This window comes from Chlamydotis macqueenii, chromosome 19, assembly GCF_036417535.1.
Source record: "Chlamydotis macqueenii isolate bChlMac1 chromosome 19, bChlMac1.mat, whole genome shotgun sequence".
Lineage (NCBI taxonomy): Eukaryota > Metazoa > Chordata > Aves > Otidiformes > Otididae > Chlamydotis > Chlamydotis macqueenii.
In genome coordinates, this window is record NC_141574.1 from 1,134,020 (window position 1) to 1,153,635 (window position 19,616).

At 42.6% G+C, this 19,616-nt stretch overlaps 1 protein-coding gene across 2 annotated transcripts in view; it reads left to right on the top strand.

The window, feature by feature from the left end:
• Window positions 1-19,616, top strand: part of NLK (nemo like kinase) — a 62,121-nt gene that overhangs the window by 1,356 nt on the left and 41,149 nt on the right. The window lies entirely within an intron of this gene.

Consider the following 19,616-nt stretch of genomic DNA (forward strand, 5'->3'; position numbering starts at 1 on the left):
ACCGATTTTTCCTTTTCATTTTGTACCAAATCATAATTCATTCTTCTTTCTGTCATTTGAATCAGAATACAAGAAAGCTGCTTACTACACGTTTTTTTCACTTGTTCTTCTCTGTTCTTAGAAAGTTGTCCTCGCTTGTTTTTGTTGGCAGAAGGAGGTTGAGAGTGGTGAAGAGCAACCTCTGACTAACAGGCCACACCGTCAGTCTCTTGAGACAAATGCAACATGTTTATATACCTTCTACGCGTTTTATTAGAATATGCATGTTGTGAGCTAAGCTGCGCTTCCTAAAGTTTCAGGTTAACAAATGAGCATTAGAATATATATTTTGACCTGACTTAAGAGGTAGGAATTAAAAGCATATGAAAATGTCTTCCTTCCTCAGTCACCTGTCAAGATCTTTGTCTAGGAGAGTGTTTGACCCGCAGTAGTATGCTGTGTGCTACCTGAAACAGAATATCTGAACTTTGCTCTCCTCTCATAAATGTAAATGGGATTTTCTGCCTTACCGTAGTACTGCCTGCAGTCCTTTTATTCCCCCAGCCGCTACTTCAGAGGATTCTGTCAGCGGAGCACAGTCTCTTCTAATGTATTTTGTGGACACCTTAAGATAATGGATGTAATTATTGCACTTCAGGATCACTGAAGCAAAGCTGGCATGATTTTCTATCTTTTTTTTTTTTGTATAAAGAGTTGCCAGTTTACCATATTCTAAAATGTTTATTAGAGACATGAAAGATGCCTTGGTGGTGGTTTTGAGAGCAAGCAAGTTGCAGCACGCTTCCTGTATCACAAAGTTTGAAGTGTGCAACTGTGTCGTGTTCCTGCTGAACTTTCCGCAGCACGCAATCGAGAAGACTTTCTGTGGTGCCTGAGGAGTTGTGCTTTAGGCACTGTCCGCACTGTAATGTTACTGAGACAGAAGCGTTACGTGACTGGGGCTGCAGTCTACGCCAGCATATGGTGGCGAGGTGCTTTGCAGGACAGGCCTCAGAACAGCAAGACACGTTATTCCTTCCTCCCAGCCCTCGAAGCTGGTCACTCATAGCCAGACCGGGGTTTGTAATGAAATAGCGTTTTCTAAGAAGGCTGAGTGAGCTGTGCAAACTAGGCGTAGCTTAACGTTACAGTTGATCCTGTGTCCCTCAATTCAGAAGGCCAAGGGAGGTAATTTAAATGCCAAGTTTTCCAAGTGAGAGGGGTGCTGTTGTACAGCTAGCACTGCTGTTCTTGCTGTGGTACAGTATAAAAAAATCGGTATCAAAGAATGAAAACTGACAAGAAGTCTGCTGTAAAAAATTATCTAAAGATTATTTCCATCTGTTTGTGAATTTTTCATAAAGTGTGGAGTTTTTTTAACTTGATTGTTACAGGCTTGCTTAAATTTAGATTGTTATGTAAGATCAGACCTTGTTATAATTTCTCCAGGCATGTTGTTCACCTGTGTAAAATATACCTGTGTGTATTTCCTAGGTCTGTATTTTCTCAGTTTTATTTGCCGGAAAGTAAGGTGCAGAGAGAGATCTGCTTTTATAATATTCAGTGGAATAAAAGGTCAGGCTTGCATATTTAAATATAATGTCATTAAGTACGCTGAGGGGAAGAAAAGAAGTGCAGAAAGCAGAAGGGTCTGCCCTTGGCTGACCTCAGGTAGAACAGTGCCAAAAGCGTCCACTCGTCCCGAGACCCCTGCCCACGCAGCCGCGTCCACAGGAGCAGGAACTGCTGCCGGTGGGACAATGCTTGCAGAGTTGTAACTACAGCTTTTGCTTCAGGATAACAACAGCTTTAAAAAAAAAAAAAAAGAGGGAGAGTGTTAAATAAAATAAAAGCAGAAGCCTGGAGGTCAGGTCTCCTTTGGTGGAGCTGTAAGGCTGCACAGACTGAGACCGTGGTTGGTTGCAGTGAGTTCCTCTTTGCTCACATATGTCTGAATTCAGTGGTCGCTGTTAGGCTTTTGGCGTTTCAGACGAACTTCTGCAAGTGATGCAGACTGAATGTAAGAGTCTGTAAGCAACAGTGACACTGAATTGTACATTTCTTTCAAAACTTAAAAGAATGCCTGTGTAATTTAATTGTAGCCATGTGAGATAATGCAACTGAGCATAAACACCGATTTGGATATTTATAGTTTAAGACATGAGAAACGTATACTTTGGTACAAGTGTACCAGACTTTTTGGTAACATAAGACCTAAGCTGATTTGAGTAAGGGTTCTGTTGCTTATCTGTGTCTCGTTCTGAGCGTGTACTTGGACTAATAGATGACTGAAAAGTTCGTAGCTGTACCTCTGAGGGAAATGGCTGTTATTCTACAGCCAGGCTGGCTATTTGAAGAAGCAGTCTTTCGTCTTGCTGCTCAGCTGTGTCGTTGCATTGTCTAGAAAGACACAACTTGCCCTGCGGTGAAGTTCAGCTAGTCAAATAAGTAATCGGTAGCGCGTGGAACTGAGTTTGCCGTTAGCTTACTGAGAGGGGTTTTGACCTGGCAGTTGTTAGCACTTGTCATTAGTTCACTCCTCTGGTACTTTATGATGGTTTGGGGTAGCTAATGTGCTGCTGGAGCCTGTCCCTGATGGAGAGCCGAAGCGTCGTGCTTCAGCATTTTCATTATTAACTCCTGCAGGCTTGTATTGCCGCCGGTGGTGTTGGTAGGCACAGGCTGTATCCGTGCTTATCTAGTCACTGTTGCGTTTGAAATCAGCTGTCCTTGGCACGTCATCTCCTTTGACTCTGTGATTTTAAAGTGAACTTAACCTAAGTGTGAATCTGTTGAACAATTGGCATTAAATTGCTGTATTTATCCATTTGTGTTGTGCTTTAGCATACAGTAAAGATGTGGTATTAATGCAATACCAAAGCCTGCTGTTTCTGAACTGTGACGAAAGCGGAGGGGAGAAGCTGCTGAAGCAGGGCAAGATGTGTGGGTGCCTTCCCCCAGGTTCTGTGGATTTGCTTAACTGCACTGGGGTTTGGCAAATTGCCACGGACCAAGTTGCGTACCTAATTTGCTGAAAACACGGCAATTTGCTCTCAAGTATTCACTGCTAGCGCATTTTTAATGCGTTAAAAAAATCCAGATTTTAGTTTCAGTGGCAAATTCTGTTTGTGCCCTGTGTTTCAAATTGTCTGTCTGATTTTTTGAAGTCTTGCGTATTTTCTAAGAATAAGGAGCTGTCCTTTGCAGAAGTGTTCTCTGTTGTGCTGGGCAGACATGCTACTGCCATCTGGTGGGATTCATAATACTAATACTAATAGTAGTAGTAATAACAATAAATATCCATTGAGCCTGCCAAGGCTCGTAGGTTTTGGAGGGAGGGGTGAAGCCTTAACCCCTCTGCGAGAGGCGCTCGTGCTGTTTTCACGCAGGGCTCCTAGGCCGGTGAAGAGGAACTGCCACTTCTCTGGAGGTAGACAGGGAGCAATTATTTTTGTTACCAGTTTGAGCTGTTAACACTGCTGCTGAAATTTTATGGAAATGACTTGTTGGTTGGGATGTATCCACTCCCGTGGGATAAGAACTGTGACTCTGTAAGGTGTGTGGGGATTGTGTTTGTCTTGTACGTCTCTCTGATTTTTAAGAGTCACTGTCATTCATCAGGGGTTGCGAAATCAGGCAATCTGTTCTGTTATTATCAAAACCATAGAAAGGGCATCTCTGTGGGAAATCTGTTACAAATGATAATAGAAAAAACTATATTAATTTTATTTTTTAAGTCCTGATTTAAACAGTTGCAAATTGCAGTGTGGTTTTTGATGTATTTGCTTCTAATACGTTTTATTCAGAAAGTCCAACAGCAGTATAACATTCCAGGTAGTTTGGCTGTTGATGTTGAGATAGGAATTACGTGCAGGCTGCCATAACTTTTAAAGGCAGAAATAATTTAGCCTAAATCTGCCGTTCATTCCTGGCCTTCAAAGGCTTGAAATCACTAAAGTCATTGCTAAATAAAAATCAAAAGAATATTGCATGCAATTGATTGTTGCCTGGACCCTAGAACTATTTTAGGAGGGCTTTATCGCTGTACTGGTGCTAAGCACAGCAGCAGCAAAGTCGTTTCCAGGATAAACTGGTAATCTCCTAACTGTTACTTTAAAGGAATGTGTCATGCTGAGCAAGTAAGCAATAGAAATAATTTGTTTTGGACAAAATTGCTGGAGTGTATATTAGGGGGAAAAAAAAAAAAAAGATGATGTAGCTTCAGAAAAGTATGAATAACGGCAGGATAAGTTCCCCTTCTGATGTCTGATACCGCTGTGAGCCACGATGGTGTTTTGCATAGTTAATGCAAATAATAATGCAAAAGTTCAGTCTGGTAAGCATGTAAAGTTTAGAAAAAGCTGAATTATAAAAATGTGTTTGATGAAACCCTTTAAGGCTTTTGGTGTGAGAGAGGTTTTTTTTCTAGGTTAAAGCTGTTTTTCTCATGGTCTTTTTCCAGCCCCTCGAAACTCACCTGTTAGTGGGTGAGAGTCCTCGTACGTTAGGAAAATGTCCCATGTTAACTGCCATTTAGGTGAGCAATTGTTTGCTTTGTTTTAAACTGTTTCACCTGACATTTTGTACTAGTCTAAAATGACTTTTTTGTTATTGATCAAAAAAATACAGAAGGACTTGAAAGTTTATCCTGGAGCTCTGATTGTGAACGTGGCTGAGTGTCAATGGAGAACTGTAAGCAGGAAGCGCCGTCTCCGGTAGATGGAACAGAATATCCACCAGAATTGGATAAAGAGGCTCTGGAAGGAGTAATCCACGCCAATAATGTTATCCGCGGAGAAGATCCCCACAAAACATTAAAACTAAGCAAATCCAAGACAAATCCAAAGAGCCTTTTAAAGTACTGATATTACAGCTGGCTAAGAGGCAACGACAACACTAATCAATAGAACTCAGGGTTTTCCTTAAGAGTGAAAAACATCCGTGATGTGTTGATTTTTGGTGTAGTGCAGTTTGCTTTTAGTAGTGGGCCACAAAAAAAAGTTTAATGAATAAAATGGTCAGAAACAGTCCTTTGACGATGTTTGGAGCACTTGGCTGTCTGCGGTGACTGTTGTGCTTCGTGTTGCTGACCATCTTCACCCGTCGAGGTAAATATGAAGCTTTTCCATTCAAGTGATGCATCTGCTTTGTCTACGTAGACTGGCACAGAAAAATGTGACCAGAAATTTCCAGTTAGAAAAATTGCCACTGTTTAGTTCTTTGTAGTTCCAGTATGCAAACACTTTCCGTGAGAAGCTGTAATATAAATGTTATTATCATTTCCTGGCTTCTTAGGGATGACATTTAAAACGATGTTGCCTTTCGTTGCTCACTGGGTAGAGCCTCTTCACGGCGAGCAGCCTTGGTCGGGCCGGGGGTACGGGGCAGAGCGTTCTGGATATCAACGCTGCCTTGCGTCCTGGCTTTTTTGGGTTTCCGCTTTCTGCATTATGCTTCAGTGAGTTTGTTGTCTGGGGCATCTGATGGAGATAGGCAGTGATTTCCTAAGAAAGAGACGAGGTCGTTTTTATCCAGTTATTTCTTGGAGGAAACGATGAGGATGCCTGAGGCGAAGGAGGCAGTTCTGGCAATGGGCACATTGCAGAGCAGTGTGTTGTGTTTCACGCTTACCATGACCGTTCAAGGACCTGCAGGTGATTATCTTCAATCGCTATGTCAGTATTTTTAAAAGGATTGCTTTATCTAAATTGGATACTGACTCTGTTTGTGGGGAAACATAGCAGAACAATGACCTTACTCCATTGTTGTTTTTTTTAGTATGGGAAACTTTGCAAAGCTTATATGTTTGGGGTTTTTTTTTCTTTTTTTCTGAATCTCATGGAAAGAAAAATTCTGTTAACGTTTAAATGACTATTCCCCAAATGTGCTGAATTAAATGAAACGGATATAATAACTTCTTACATTTAAATTAGACATTGGGAATTAGGTGAAATTCTATCTTAGTAGTATACTAGATTGTTCATTATTGTCTTGTAAGATGATGCAAGCAGGAAGGAATGTGGCTAACTTTTTTTTTCTCAAAGTTGGGCGAGGACCATTTTGTATAAATTAGTTCGCTGTAAATTATGCCAAGGTCAGCATTTCACAGGTCACTTGAAATGCATGTTGTTTTGCTGCACCTGCGAATCTCGGTGTGTTTGTATCCACACACAACCGTGTGCTGATAATACAGATCGGGGTAGCATTCCGTATTTTCTCTTTCCTCTCAGTTCTGCAAATGCTGCAGTGGAGCAGCTTGTGACTGGGTACAGCCTCATACTGATTTTTCAGAAGATGTATTTCAGATATCCTTTTCCCCTCTCGCCCCACATACTCTTTCACCTTTTTCTAAAAAAATATTTAAATTGTCGATTTCACTGATCCAAACCCACACATGTCTCTAGTGTTTGTAAGCGGGTGAAGGTGTAAGCATTCTTACGCTACCCATTGTATCTGAACAGGTAGTAAATAAAGGCAGGGAACAAGTGCGTGCTGCAGGAGGCTGCTGGATTTCTTGGGGAACAATGGGATTGCGAGTGAAAATAGCTCTGGGCAGGTAAAGTAGCAGGAAGCCTTTGGGACACGTTTGAAGTGGTTTTTGATGACTTGTAATGGTTGCGTCTGGGTCTCGTGTATCTTTAATCCTCTGGGAAGTTCTGCCTTCTGGTCTGGAATATGTAACGTTCAGCTTTTCATATGAGAAAAGCTGGCTCAAAGTTGTATACAGCTTACTTAAACTGAATTTGTGTTTATTAAAATGAACAATAATTTGTTAATATAATTGGTAATGGTTTTTAAACTGGCGTGTTTAAAAAATCCACACAGAACTGTCAGATAAGTGTTAGAAAAGAAGAGAATTGAGAAGCTGGCTCAAGCTGCAAAGCTGAGCGTAGATGCCTGAGTTTCATGATGGAGGGAGATGTTTGGAGGAATAATACTGTGTTTTAGCTTAAACTCTTTCTGTAGGCTTCATAGACCCATCTGTTCTGCATTTGAGGGTTAGCTTTTGAAGTCCTGTTTGTCCGAGTTGTTTGTAAGCAGATACAGAACAGTAGCTTTATTACTAGATTTTGTGTTCCAATAAGATCTACCTCCCAGGTTTTTTTTTATATGAAAGTTGCAGTTACTTGAGCACAGCGTCCCTTTGGTTTCTTAGTAAGAAAAGTTGCAGTGGAGCCGTTGAGTCCTCTTTTTGCACAAAATGTGAATTTTTGAATACTGAAATGGCACATAGGGGCTGCTGCAGTCTTCTTGCATGATCCGGGGATAAGTTCGTGGGGTGGGGTGTGCAGCTGGCTTGCACGCATCGGTTCGCATCTGTATTCTGCTTGGTCTGACAAAGGTTCTCCGTGCTGACTGTGGTGGCCACCCTGTTCCCATTCCAGTGTTCACAATTGCTTGCCAACGCTTGTGTTCTCGTACAGCGCCTGGTATAAGGTGTGCTGAAGCAATGGTTCTTACTTGCTGGTAGCAAGGTTATAGGACTGTTCTACCTGGTCCAAATAGAATTTCAACTGAGACAAAGAATAAATTAATTTTCTTCTACCTTTGTTCCTCATACCTTTGCTGTGTTTAGATTTCTGTTAGTCTGATTTCAGTGCTTATTTTCTAACTCTGGAGATTTTCTGAGAATAGAACTGGCTGCTTTGTTGAATTTGTTGAAAAATGAAAGTCCTTGGGACAGAGAATGAGATGATACAGGGGCAATTTAGTTTTTAAAATCCTTCTGGAATATGAGAAGTAATGTAAAAAATAGGATCTGTACTCAGAAGAGCTTGTAGTTGTAGAAAATAAATTCTGCATCAGTGTGGAAATCACTAGAGCTCCATCCATTGCATTGTAGGAGTAATCTGGAAAAGAGCAAACTCATCTGGGAGTTTCAGTAATCGTGGCGGAAATGACAATTGTGTTCAGCTGAACTCAGGTGTGTAACGTGTGAGTGCGTACGACGTGGTGCACGTACGGCGCCGGAGCACGCGAGTGCGCAGCACTTCATGGAAGAGGGAACAGGAGACCAGGCAAACGGCATTCGGTGAATGCAGCCTTTTGCCAAAGTGCGCGGCTGTCCAATACACCGAACACCGCAACGATCCGGGCTTCGTTTTAGTATTTAAAGCTGTACCTTCTTCTGTGATGTGAGAGTGATGGATAAAGGAAGGTAGGCTTATATCAGCCGGGGTATGAAATAACTTCTGTGGCTATGGCTGACTTTGGAGCGTGGCCATGCGCAGTGGTTAAAAGTGCTTAGTAAGAATTTGAGCTTTAATCATGAGGCCTGTAGCAGAATCAGTATGTCCTAGTAGTGTCATTCTTTAATTTCCTGATGCGGTGTTTTTTTATAAAGGCTTGGAGGCATACGTGTGTGAGTGGAATTTTGATGCTGTTTATGATGTCAGATATAACACCAGAATTGTTATAGCAGAATCATTTTGTAGAATATGAACTTTGATAAATTATCTTCTCTTATTTCTTTAATTTTCTTAGAACATGCTATGATGGTATTTATGTGTAATTTGAAAAAATAAATTCAGAGTGTTCTGTTCAAGAACTCTTACATGAAATTTAGTGGAAGAGTAAAATATATTGGGAAATGTAGGAATCCTTGGACTCTAGAGAAGGATTTTCTTGCCCTGATTCTCTTTCATATGTAATTACATTTTAATAGGTGCAAAAAAAAAAAGTTGCTCAGTGGAGGAACTGGTGTTTTAGTTTCCTTGTCATTTTGGAATGGTGCTATTCCAAATCTTAATCCTAAATCTATTCCTGATTTCATGGCGATGTATTTCTTCATAATTCTGACACCAGCAGGCAGTGCTCTTATAGTTTTCTTCATTTTGTGAGCTAAATGTAGTGTTGGAATAGAGCCTTTGTTAGTGGGAGCAATGACACTAGGATGGTTTGAACTGATGGTCAAGTAGTTCTTCTGGCTTTGATCTACATTATTAGTTTTTTTTCTGAAAAGCTACTGACTTTCCCTTCTCTCTTGAAAGTGCACATAGGGGTTTTAATTTCAGATAATGCATTTTATGATTTTATTGAATATAAATTCTTCTAACTGTTGAAGAATATTTGTCTATGAATAGCAAAACTTACTCCATAAAGGTAGTGGGAATTTTCAGAAATTCTCCACGTGAATTAATTGCTGAGATCAGTGCTAGCGCTTGTTGAGCGCTGCGATGGGATGTGCAAGCCAATCTGGTAGTGGATTAGGAAGTAGAGAGTCTAGCGTGTGGCCTGGGTCAGTGGACTTTGGTTACCTGGAAACAGTTTTATTTCTCTTTTAACTGTTTTGGTTCCTAATTAATAGGTGAAGACTTACTACAGTTATGGGAAATGCAGGAAAAGTTCTACCACATGCCAGTTTGATCCCTTTTCATTTGGGTATGGCACTTCTGTCTGGAGTGCAGCTCACAGGGCACTAACTTCTGAACAGAAGTATATGTCTTTCTGTCTTTTAACAGAGTTCCGTTTTGACTTCCACCTGCCTTCCTTCTTAAAGGCCCTTGACAACCGATATGAAACCATTTGAAAGCCCCGAATAAGAGCTTTTTCTCCCCCAGAGATTACATAGTAAGCAGAAAAAAAAGCATTGTCAAAAGGGCTGTTCTCATACAGCTATATAACTTTTCTTTGGATGTTTCTGTTAATTCTTATTGGCTCATTTACTTAGATCTGTGCTTTGGAGGGAGAATATCTTGCAGGTAAGCTCTATGGAAGAAGGAAGAGAGTATATCATTCATTCCCAGACCGCTTGCAATCCATCTTTCTTAATTTTATCAGTTCCTAGGCTAGAGGTTTTACGTAAAATGAACAAGAGAATTTTCTGAATCTCTTAGCGCTTTCTGAATCTCCTGTGTTCTCCCCAAGTGCTTTTGAAATCCTGGAGACCAGACCTCCTTGATGTTGATTTGTAGCTTGTGGGTATGTTGGCGAAGCAAAATTATTCATTTTGTGATTGTTCTGACTGACTGAAAGGACATGAATCAAGTAGGTCATGGAAAGACACGGTATTCGTAAAATTAATATGCATAATGTCGTCCTGCACAAGGACAAATCTGGATTGTATAGAGCACTTAGTGTCCAAGCGCGCCTCAACTTCAGCAGGTATTGCATCTGGTTTGGGCTGTGGCTAACGGTTTAGAAAGGTGCGTCTGCAAAGCAGTTCATAACTCTTCGTATACATTTTAAAAATAAAGATAGTTAAAGCAATACAAGAAAAATGGAGATACTGTTTTTTGGGATTTTTTAACAAAAGTGAGGAGTCTTCCATTCAAATAGCGTTTTTCAAGTCACGATTCCTATTTCAGTTGCAAGGACGTATCCAGAACAAACAATAATGGACAGGCTGGAAGTGACCTGGAAAACGAAGATCTGCCATAGGATTGTATAAAAAAAAATACCCAGCTCTTAAAGTGAAATAAACAGAATGACTAATAGCTAGCATCTACCGATTTTTATGTCTAAAGTCAAATTGTTGGGGAGAGAAACTCCTGCATAATAGTTGCTGTTGATTTAAATAGGGAGAACTCTGCTTTTCCTCATCCCTTACTCCTTTCACTGTTTTGAGTTGGCCGAATGAATTCACTGTTACTGTCCCTGTCCTTTTCATTATTTTTATATGCCTCACCCTTGCTGACAAATATAGTAAATATCTGATTTGAAGGACCGCGTTTTAATTTAGGAGCTGCGCCTGGTTGAGGATGTGGTTTCACAACCGCGCTGCTGGCAGCCGATCCGCTGTGCCTGAACTAGCGTTCCTGTGAGTGTCCTGAATTGTTAGTGCTCTGTCGAGTACTGCTTCGGAGTGGGTATTCAGATCGTGAGCTGGAATAAAAGAATATGAAATTAAGACCTGCTAGAACTCTTTTCAGCTTTAAATCTTTAGGCCATTTCTGATCGGGCAGAGCGTGATGTTTATCTTCTCTGGATAGATCCAGGCTGCTTCTTGAAGGGAAGCGTCTCAGTGCACGTTCTGTGCAATACTTCGGTGTTAATGGCTACAGAACAAATAGCACAGATCCTGCATGCTATCCATCTTTATGCATAATTATTCTAACAGAGTGTGTTATAAAGAATAGTGACAGGCAAAAATATTTTTTTAAAAAAACCTATTTTTCTGTAAGTTACCTGATTTGATTCAAGTGAGTAAGAGTTCTACCTAACAGCTTAATTAAAAGCAGGTTTTTTTATTATGAAGTGGAAAATAACTTTTTTTTTTTTAAGTTATTAAAGATAGCTCAAGGTATCAAAGTGCTTTTCTGGTGAGTTACGTATTTGCTCATTGACCGTATGTGAAAAGTCAGGGTTAAGTTCTTCCAGTGTGCTTTTGGCGGCAAGCAGTGACACACTTCCCCAGGCCCGTGAGCTGAATTGCAGCTTTCCTTTTGCCCCTGCTGAAGGAGAAAAGCATTTATGTTCTTTCGGTTTGGATTGTTTATTGTTTTCTGAAGCAGTTGAAGAGAAGTAGGTGAATGTTGACAGAATCGGGACCAGCCTTGATCTACTTGTGGCTTTTTCTCTGATCTCTGTCTTGGGCATGTCACCTTATCATCTTTGTGCTACTGTTTACTCATCTAAAACATTACGAACTGACAGGTGCTTGGTGATTTGGTAATATAATCACTCCCACAGTTGTTCCCAAGAAGAGTTTGTCACTTATCCAGTGACCCAGTAAAGGGAATCCTTCTGTAATAGTCATTATTTCATGCTGAACTATTGTTTAAGCTTTGGGTTTGAAGTGTTTTAGAGCCAGTAATTTCATTCCCTTTTGAAACTCTGTGTTTTCTTCCAAGAGTCTGTATTTTACTTTAGAATGTCCCAGGACTGGGAGTTACACCCATGGTGGTGATTTATGTTGTCACAAGAGTTTTGGCTGACTCAGAACAGAGAAACGTGTATTAGGATTTTCGGGTCACTTCGTGGAACTTTAAAACTAAATATAGCTGTGAAGCTAATAGGGAAGAGCCCTGTGGGTCTGCCTTTGGTAGTTCTTTGGATGAAGTTGTGAAACCAAAACAGCTGCTGTGTAGGATGTAAATTAGTTTGGTTTATAACCATTCAGGTTGGTTTTTGGGGGGAGGGAAGGAAGAACCACACTTTCCTTGAAGTTCCTATAATATTTTAAACAGTTATCTAAGACGACGCGTTGTGGCTAACTCCGAGGAGACGGGCGGAAAGGCCAAGGATGGCTGCCGCTGTGTGCGGCCTGCTCCAGCGCCTGCTTCTCCTCCTGCGTACTTGGGCACCAGCACCCTGAGGGTAGCAGGGCTGCCTGGATTTTTGTTCTGCTGACAAGTCCTGTAGACGTTTACCCATACAAAAAACCCCAAACTGCTCAGCAGTGTGCAGGGGTGCCATCCTGCCAGCATCAGCGCTCAGAGAGCAGCAGGGACGAGGCCTTTCGGTGGAGCTGCGCTGCCTCATGACACCTTGTGTAGCCTCAGCCAGGGCCGTTAACTGCTGCCCCGTAACACATCACACCTGGTCCGCTGCGTTTAGGGACCACGTAAAGCTAAGGCAATACAAGTTATGTGTGTTTAGCAATAGAAAATGTGCTGCACGTCAGCCAACAGAGCTGGAGTAATGTATCTTTCATTTCATACCTGAAGAGCATTTATATTTTAGTCTCAGAGGATTTGGTGTGGTTGATGATATCACTGATTAATATTTCAGTTATTGATCACTGTAATGAATTTATTACTCAATTCTACTTCAGTCTGAAAATACTGTCCTGGAAAAGGAAACAGAAATACAGTCAGCAATAAAGACCAGCAAAAATCAGTCACCATTTATTTTGTTCCTGTATTATTATGCACTTATTAAACATTCAGATAGGCTTGCAATGGAAAAATGTCTCAGTTCTGAAGCTAGATATCAATTCACTGGCTTCAACAAATCATCTGAGAACGTGTGCTTTACTTCAGATGCGCATTGGATAGAATACTGGCATAGTGATGCTGTCCTGTCTTACAAAAAACCCTAATTATTTGTTGAAGTGATGGTCACGTACTTAATCACAGTTGGAAAAGGCATCATGTTAAGTCTTGAGAAGTGTTACAGAAGCAGAAGATTAAGGTTAAAGGACTTGAACTCTGACAAGAACAATACTGACTGCCAAATGCTAAATACCAAGCAATTATTTAAAAAAAAAAATATAGACAACGACTTGCGTTTACCTGAAAATTGAGCTCTTGCAAATTTTACAGTATTTCGGTCATTTGAGTAGGAAGCCAAATGACCTCTCATAGAACTATCAACAAGATGAGAAATTGCATTGGTTACACGTTTTGCGTGTCGCAGACATGGAATAATTTTAAAATGTCTTGTATGGCTCTCAGCAGGCTGTTAATTCAGAGGTACTACTTACCTGTCTATTTTCGTCTGTCACTCTAATATCTTAATATTTCTGAAGTTGCCTTTTGACTCTAATGAAAGGAGTGGTTATGGCTCCGATGTAATTCAGCCTGTCAAGGAAATAGGTGGAATTTTTACAGCAGGGTGAGCCTTGATGGTATGTGACAGAGGATCATTCACTTCACTGGGCCATGGTAATGGGAGGCTGATGTCTCTTTAGCTCCCTGTTAACAAATAGAAGCCTGGTGGTTTTGTTGTTGTTGGGTTTTTTTTGTTTGTGGTTTGTTTTTATTTTCCTTCTTTTCAAGGCTGTGGGTGTTTCTTAAATCTTCGTTAACATATACTGAAATAAAAAGCACTTATTTCACGTTCCAAAAATATCAGATAACTCTAAGGCATCTTCTAGACTCTTGGATTGTACAGGTTATGCGCTTATTTCACACTTATGTTTTGATATGTCCCTTCTGTTCCTACAGCAGTTCAAGGAAGGAATGACTGCACGGTGTTGATCACATAGAAATCTTTACGCAGGAAAAAAAAAATAGTAGCAATTTGCAATAATTTACCTGAGTAAAATGTACACAGGAAGCATCAGAAAGACTGATGTCCAGTTACCTTGTGTACGATAAGGAAGCTGCCGTTAGTGTCGTTGGGCTCTTTACCGCTATCGTCAAAATATATAAAGGGTGATCTTCAGTCTGAGTTGGCACCATGAGACAAAGCTGTGCTCTCTGGAAGAGACAGCACTGAAAGAACTTCTGTCAGATGGGCTGTTCGTTTTGTTTCCCAGCTCTTGGTTTTGGTTTGTTCAGTAGAGAAGTTGGCCATTGTTAAGATCAGAGGACAGGGACGGACGGGGGATGTTACGGTGGGGGTCTGTTACAGGCCGCCAGGCCAGGAAGACAGAGCGGATGAGGCGCTCTATAGCCAGATAGGAGCAGCCTCACAGCGGTCACGAGCCCTGGTCCTCATGGGGGACTTCAACCACCCTGACATTTGTTGGAGAGACAACACGGCAGGGCACAGGCAGTCCAGGAGGTTCCTGGAATGCGTGGATGATAACTTCCTCCTGCAGGCGATAGAGGAGCCGACAAGGAGGGGTGCCATGCTGGACCTTGTGCTCACCAACAGGGAGGGGCTGGTGGGGGACGTGAAACTGATGGACAGCCTTGGCTGCAGTGACCATGACGCGGTGGAGTTCAAGATCCACGGGGCGGCAAGGAAACTGCACAGTAAGCTCTCTGCCCTAGATTTCAGGAAGGCGGACTTCGGCCTCTTCAGGAACCTCATGGGCAAAGTGCCATGGGAGGCGGCCCTGGAGGGAAGAGGGGCCCAGGAAAGTTGGTCCATATTCAAGGAGCACCTCCTCCAAGCTCAGCAGAGGTGCATCCCGATGAAGAAAAAGTCAGGCAAAAAGGCCAGGTGGCCAGCGTGGATGAGCAAGGAGCTCCTGGACCAACTGAAAGTGAAGAGGAAAGCCTATAGAGGGTGGAAGCTGGGACAGGTAGCCTGGGAGGACTACTGAGTGACTGTGCGAGCGGCCAGGGATAGGGTGAGGAAGGCTAAAGCCCTGATGGAATCGAATCTGGCCAGGGATATAAAAAGTAACAAGAAAAGCTTTTACAGGTATGTAGGGGACAAAAGAAAATCCAAGGAGAATGTAGGCCCCCTCCGGAAGGTAACGGGTGTCGTGGTTACCCGGGATGTAGAGAAGGCTGAGGTACTCAATGACTTTTTTGCCTCAGTCTTCACTGATAAGAACTCTTGTCTCCCCACCCAAGCTGTGGAAGGCACAGGCAGGGACTGCAAGGACGAAGAACCGCCCACAGTGCTCGAAGAGCAGGTTCGAGATCATTTAAGGAACTTGAAGGTGCACAAGTCCATGGGGCCTGATGAGATCCATCCGCGCGTCCTGAGGGAACTGGCGGATGAAGTTGCCAAGCCACTGGCCATCATATTTGAGAAATCGTGGCGGTCTGGTGAGGTCCCCGATGACTGGAAGAGAGGGAACATAACCCCCATTTTTAAAAAGGGGAGTAAGGAAGACCCGGGCAACTACAGGCCGGTCAGCCTCACCTCTGTGCCTGGCGAGGTCATGGAGCAGATTCTCCTGGAAAACATGCTAAGGCACATGGAGAGCCAGGAGGTGGTTGGTGACAGCCAACATGGCTTCACCAAGGGCAGATCGTGCCTGACCAATTTGGTGGCCTTTTATGACGGGGTAACAGCATCGGTGGACAAGGGACGGGCAACAGATATCATCTACCTGGACTTGTGCAAGGCATTTGACACTGTCCTGCATGACATCCTTCTCTCTAAACTAGAGAGGCATGGGTTCGATGGATGGACCACTCGGTGGATAAGGAGTTGGCTGGATGGCCGCACTCAGAGAGTGGTGGTCAACGGCTCAATGTCCATGTGGAGACCGGTCACCAGTGGCGTCCCTCAGGGGTCTGTGTTGGGCCCGGCCCTGTTCAACATCTTTGTCGGCGACATGGACAGTGGGATAGAGTGCACCCTCAGCAAGTTCGCCGATGATACCAAGCTGTGTGGTGCCGTCGACTCGCTGGAAGGGAGGGATGCCATCCAGAGGGACCTGGACAGGCTGGAGAGGTGGGCCCGTGCCAACCTCATGACGTTCAACCAGGCCAAGTGCAAGGTCCTGCATCTGGGTCGTGGCAATCCCAAGCACAAATACAGGCTGGGCGGGGAATGGATTGAGAGCAGCCCAGAGGAGAAAGACCTGGGAGTGTTGGTAGATGAGAGGTTCAACATGAGTGGGCGATGCGCCCTTGCGGCCCAGAAGGCCAACCGCATCCTGGGCTGCATCAAGAGGAGCGTGGCCAGCAGGTCGAGGGAGGTGATTCTGCCCCTCTACTCTGCCCTGGTGAGACCCCTCCTGGAGTACTGCGTCCAGTTCTGGAGTCCCCAACACAAGAAGGACATGGACCAGTTGGAAAGGGTCCAGAGGAGGGCCACAAAGATGATCAGAGGGCTGGAGCTCCTCTCCTATGAGGACAGGCTGAGAGAGTTGGGGCTGTTCAGCCTGGAGAAGAGGAGGCTCCGGGGAGACCTGATAGCGGTCTTCCAATACCTCAAGGGGGCCTACAGGAAAGATGGGGAGAAGCTGTTCAGTAGGGCCTGTTGTGATAGAACAAGGGGTAATGGGTTTAAATTAGAAGGAGGTAGGTTTAGATTAGATATTAGAAAAAAATTTTTTACAATGAGTGTTGTAGAGCACTGGAACAGGTTGCCCAGAGAGGTGGTGGAGGCCCCATCCCTGGAATCGTTCAAGGCCAGGCTGGATGAGGCTCTGAGCAACCTGACCTAGTCAGGGATGTCCCTGCTTCTTGCAGGGGGGTTGGACTAGATGACCGTTGAAGGTCCCTTCCAACTCTAACTATTCTATGATTCTATGATTCTATTGTTAAAATGTTGGGAATTACAGCACCTTGTATGCTTAATGTATATTTTAAGTAACATTTCAAAGTTCTGTGATTCTAATATCCATTCCTGTGCAAGACAAATAAATAAAAATACTGTTGTCTAAAAGAATTTCTGGTAAAAGGAATGGAAAAGAAAGTGGCAACTAAGAAGTATTCTGAGTTGCCATACTGTATACAGAAGTATTTATACAGAAATACAGTGTATTTAATACAGAAGTATTACTGTAATAAATATTTGTATTATAACGAATGGATAGGATGTCAGTTGAATCTTGAAAAGTCAGTAAATAAGATTTGCCTCTTCCAGGTGAAAACCTCGATGAATGCCCATAGATTCATCATTCCTGCAGAATTTGGGGAGGTGAATATAAATAGCAGTATTTCATAAAATTAAAAGGTACTGTGAGGCTCATCCAACAGATGTGTCGAAGTCCTGAGGCTTAGTACCTAACCAACAGGTACGACTCTTTCCCTGGGCGGCAGCGGAGAACGCTGGGGTGTAATTCTGTTGGAGTGAAGTACTGCGTGTCAAGTGTTTGTTGCAGACTTTGGTTTGAATGCTCTCCTGATTTTTCCATGTGCTGGCGAACAGCCAAGCACAGTAGTGGTGGAAAAAAATGAACGGCAGAAATACGATAAATATAACCTGGAAGGGGAGCTATTGAGAGATGAGGTGCGATACTGGTTCACGGTGATTATTGTGTAGCTTTGTTGGAGTAATGAGGCAAAAATGAGTTTAGTCACTATTTTTTGTTGTTTTGTTTTGTCCCCAGACCCCACCCTGGGGAGAGGCTGGTAGGGAGGGTGAGAGGTGCAAGGGAGAGAGAGCTGGTAGTGAAACTTCAGATATTGGGGATGGTTATTGTGGGAAACTGGGTGTCTCTTTAGAGGATATCGCCAGAGGCTTTATTAACCTACTTTGCTGTGGAGGTGCAAAAATATTCTAGGAACTGTGCCAAAGCCTGGAGGCTGGTCGGACACGGAGAGGAAGGTTTCTCATTTGGGTTTTCTTTGGTTGGCTAGTGGGAGTGGGAATGGAGGTCAGTGAATGGGGCCAGCCATGTGGTAGCGCGTGTAATTGTGGTACACGCTTTAAAAATAAAGAAGAAAGAAGTACAAAAATACACAGAGATGTATGTGTTTATTGGGAATGTTATTTATTTATGAACATCATAGACCTTACAGAGCTATACCATTGACTGGAAAAAAAAAAAAAAAAGAATTGCTTTATGGAATTAAAAAACATATCCAAATGAATGTCCTGTATAGTGTAATAAATTCTTCCAGCTGTAGTTCATATAGGCAGTTGAGAAGTAAATAAAAAGGTCTCAAGCATAGCCAGAAAATTTAGTGTAAATGGGGAAATAAATTTGATTTGGAAAGCAGTTTCAATTTTAAGCTTCCATGAAGGAAGACAAATTAAACATTTTTAAAGATATTAACCATAACAGTATCCCTTTAATTTTCTATCCTTTCTTTTAAGTTAGATACTCAGAATCCATTTTTGTTCAAGGAGACAGATTTCTTGCAGTAATCAGTTTTGCTTTTAGCTCTGATTTTTAAAGAATAAGTGATAATGGCGCACATGCTTGAGGGTGTGATTAGAACGCAACATTAAAAGGCTTTTTAGGACATCTATGGTTGGAAAAAGGAGCTCTGGAGAGGTCTGCATTTGGCAGCTGAGCGAGATGTGAATAAAGCATACCTTTGAAGTGTGCTGTGAAGAACAAGTCGCTTAACCCTTTCACATGAAATACCTTTTGGGGAAAGTTAAATCTCCGTGCTTTCTTCAGGCTCATCTTGGAGTTATACAGTAAATCTCTTCACTTGTGTTCAGTCTTTTCTTGCCCTGAATGAATCCTGTACCTCAAAAATGACCATGTCAAGAATGTATATTAAAAATACTTGGATATTTGGAGTAGCTTACAGTATTTTTTTTTAGTGCCTTTGAATAATTTGTTATTACCTTAACAGTATTCTGTGGAGTATGGTGAGAAAATTTAATGAAATGCTGAGAATGCACATTGGTGGTAAGTTAATTACGTTGTCTCTTTTGATCATCATCTTAAGGAACTTATTTTCTGTTTAGGGTCTTTAAAACACACAAAAACTATTGTTGAAACACAAATTCCTGGATGTAAAACCTACTTTACTTGTCTAAATTCTAGGAAAATGTTTAGCTGATAGAGTTGTTTTGTAGGCTCTAGATGTCTGAAAGTGTAAGAAATTTTTACTTTTGTGAACACCTTCACCCAACTTTCATCAATCCGTATCAGTCTGCACATGACTTCCTGCCTATTTAATCTCAAGTGGGCTGGTTTGTGAATGAGTGCTGACACGGGCGGGAAGCTCCTGAAGCTGACCTCCAAAGGTGGGGAACGCAGAGCAGAGCTCTTTGTCAGTTAACTGCCACCTCGGGGTGTAGTACCGCTCTTTAGTCGTAATCCGGGCTGGTGGCACCCTTTGCGCTTTAGGTAGGTGGCAAGACTTGAAACAAAGCGGACATCTGGATGGAAATTTTTGGATTCCTACCCCAGTGGTGCTGGAGATGTTATGGAGTTCCCAGCCAGCCCTACGGGTTTAGCATGCAGACCTGTGTTACCTTGCATGGCCAGAAATACCCCCAACGCGGATGAACGACCGTTTTTAACGTTCCCCCATCTATACAAAACTCAGCAAATGCGAACTGTTCGTGAAGACCTCTTAACACAAACCAGCTGAGCGGTGACTGTGGAGCAGCCGGGGTGGCAGTGCGTCCTCCCGGAGAGCGCCCTACCTGCGGGTGGTAGCCTCCCGCCTTCACTTCCCAATGGCAATGGCTGGTTTCAGGGGAGAAAC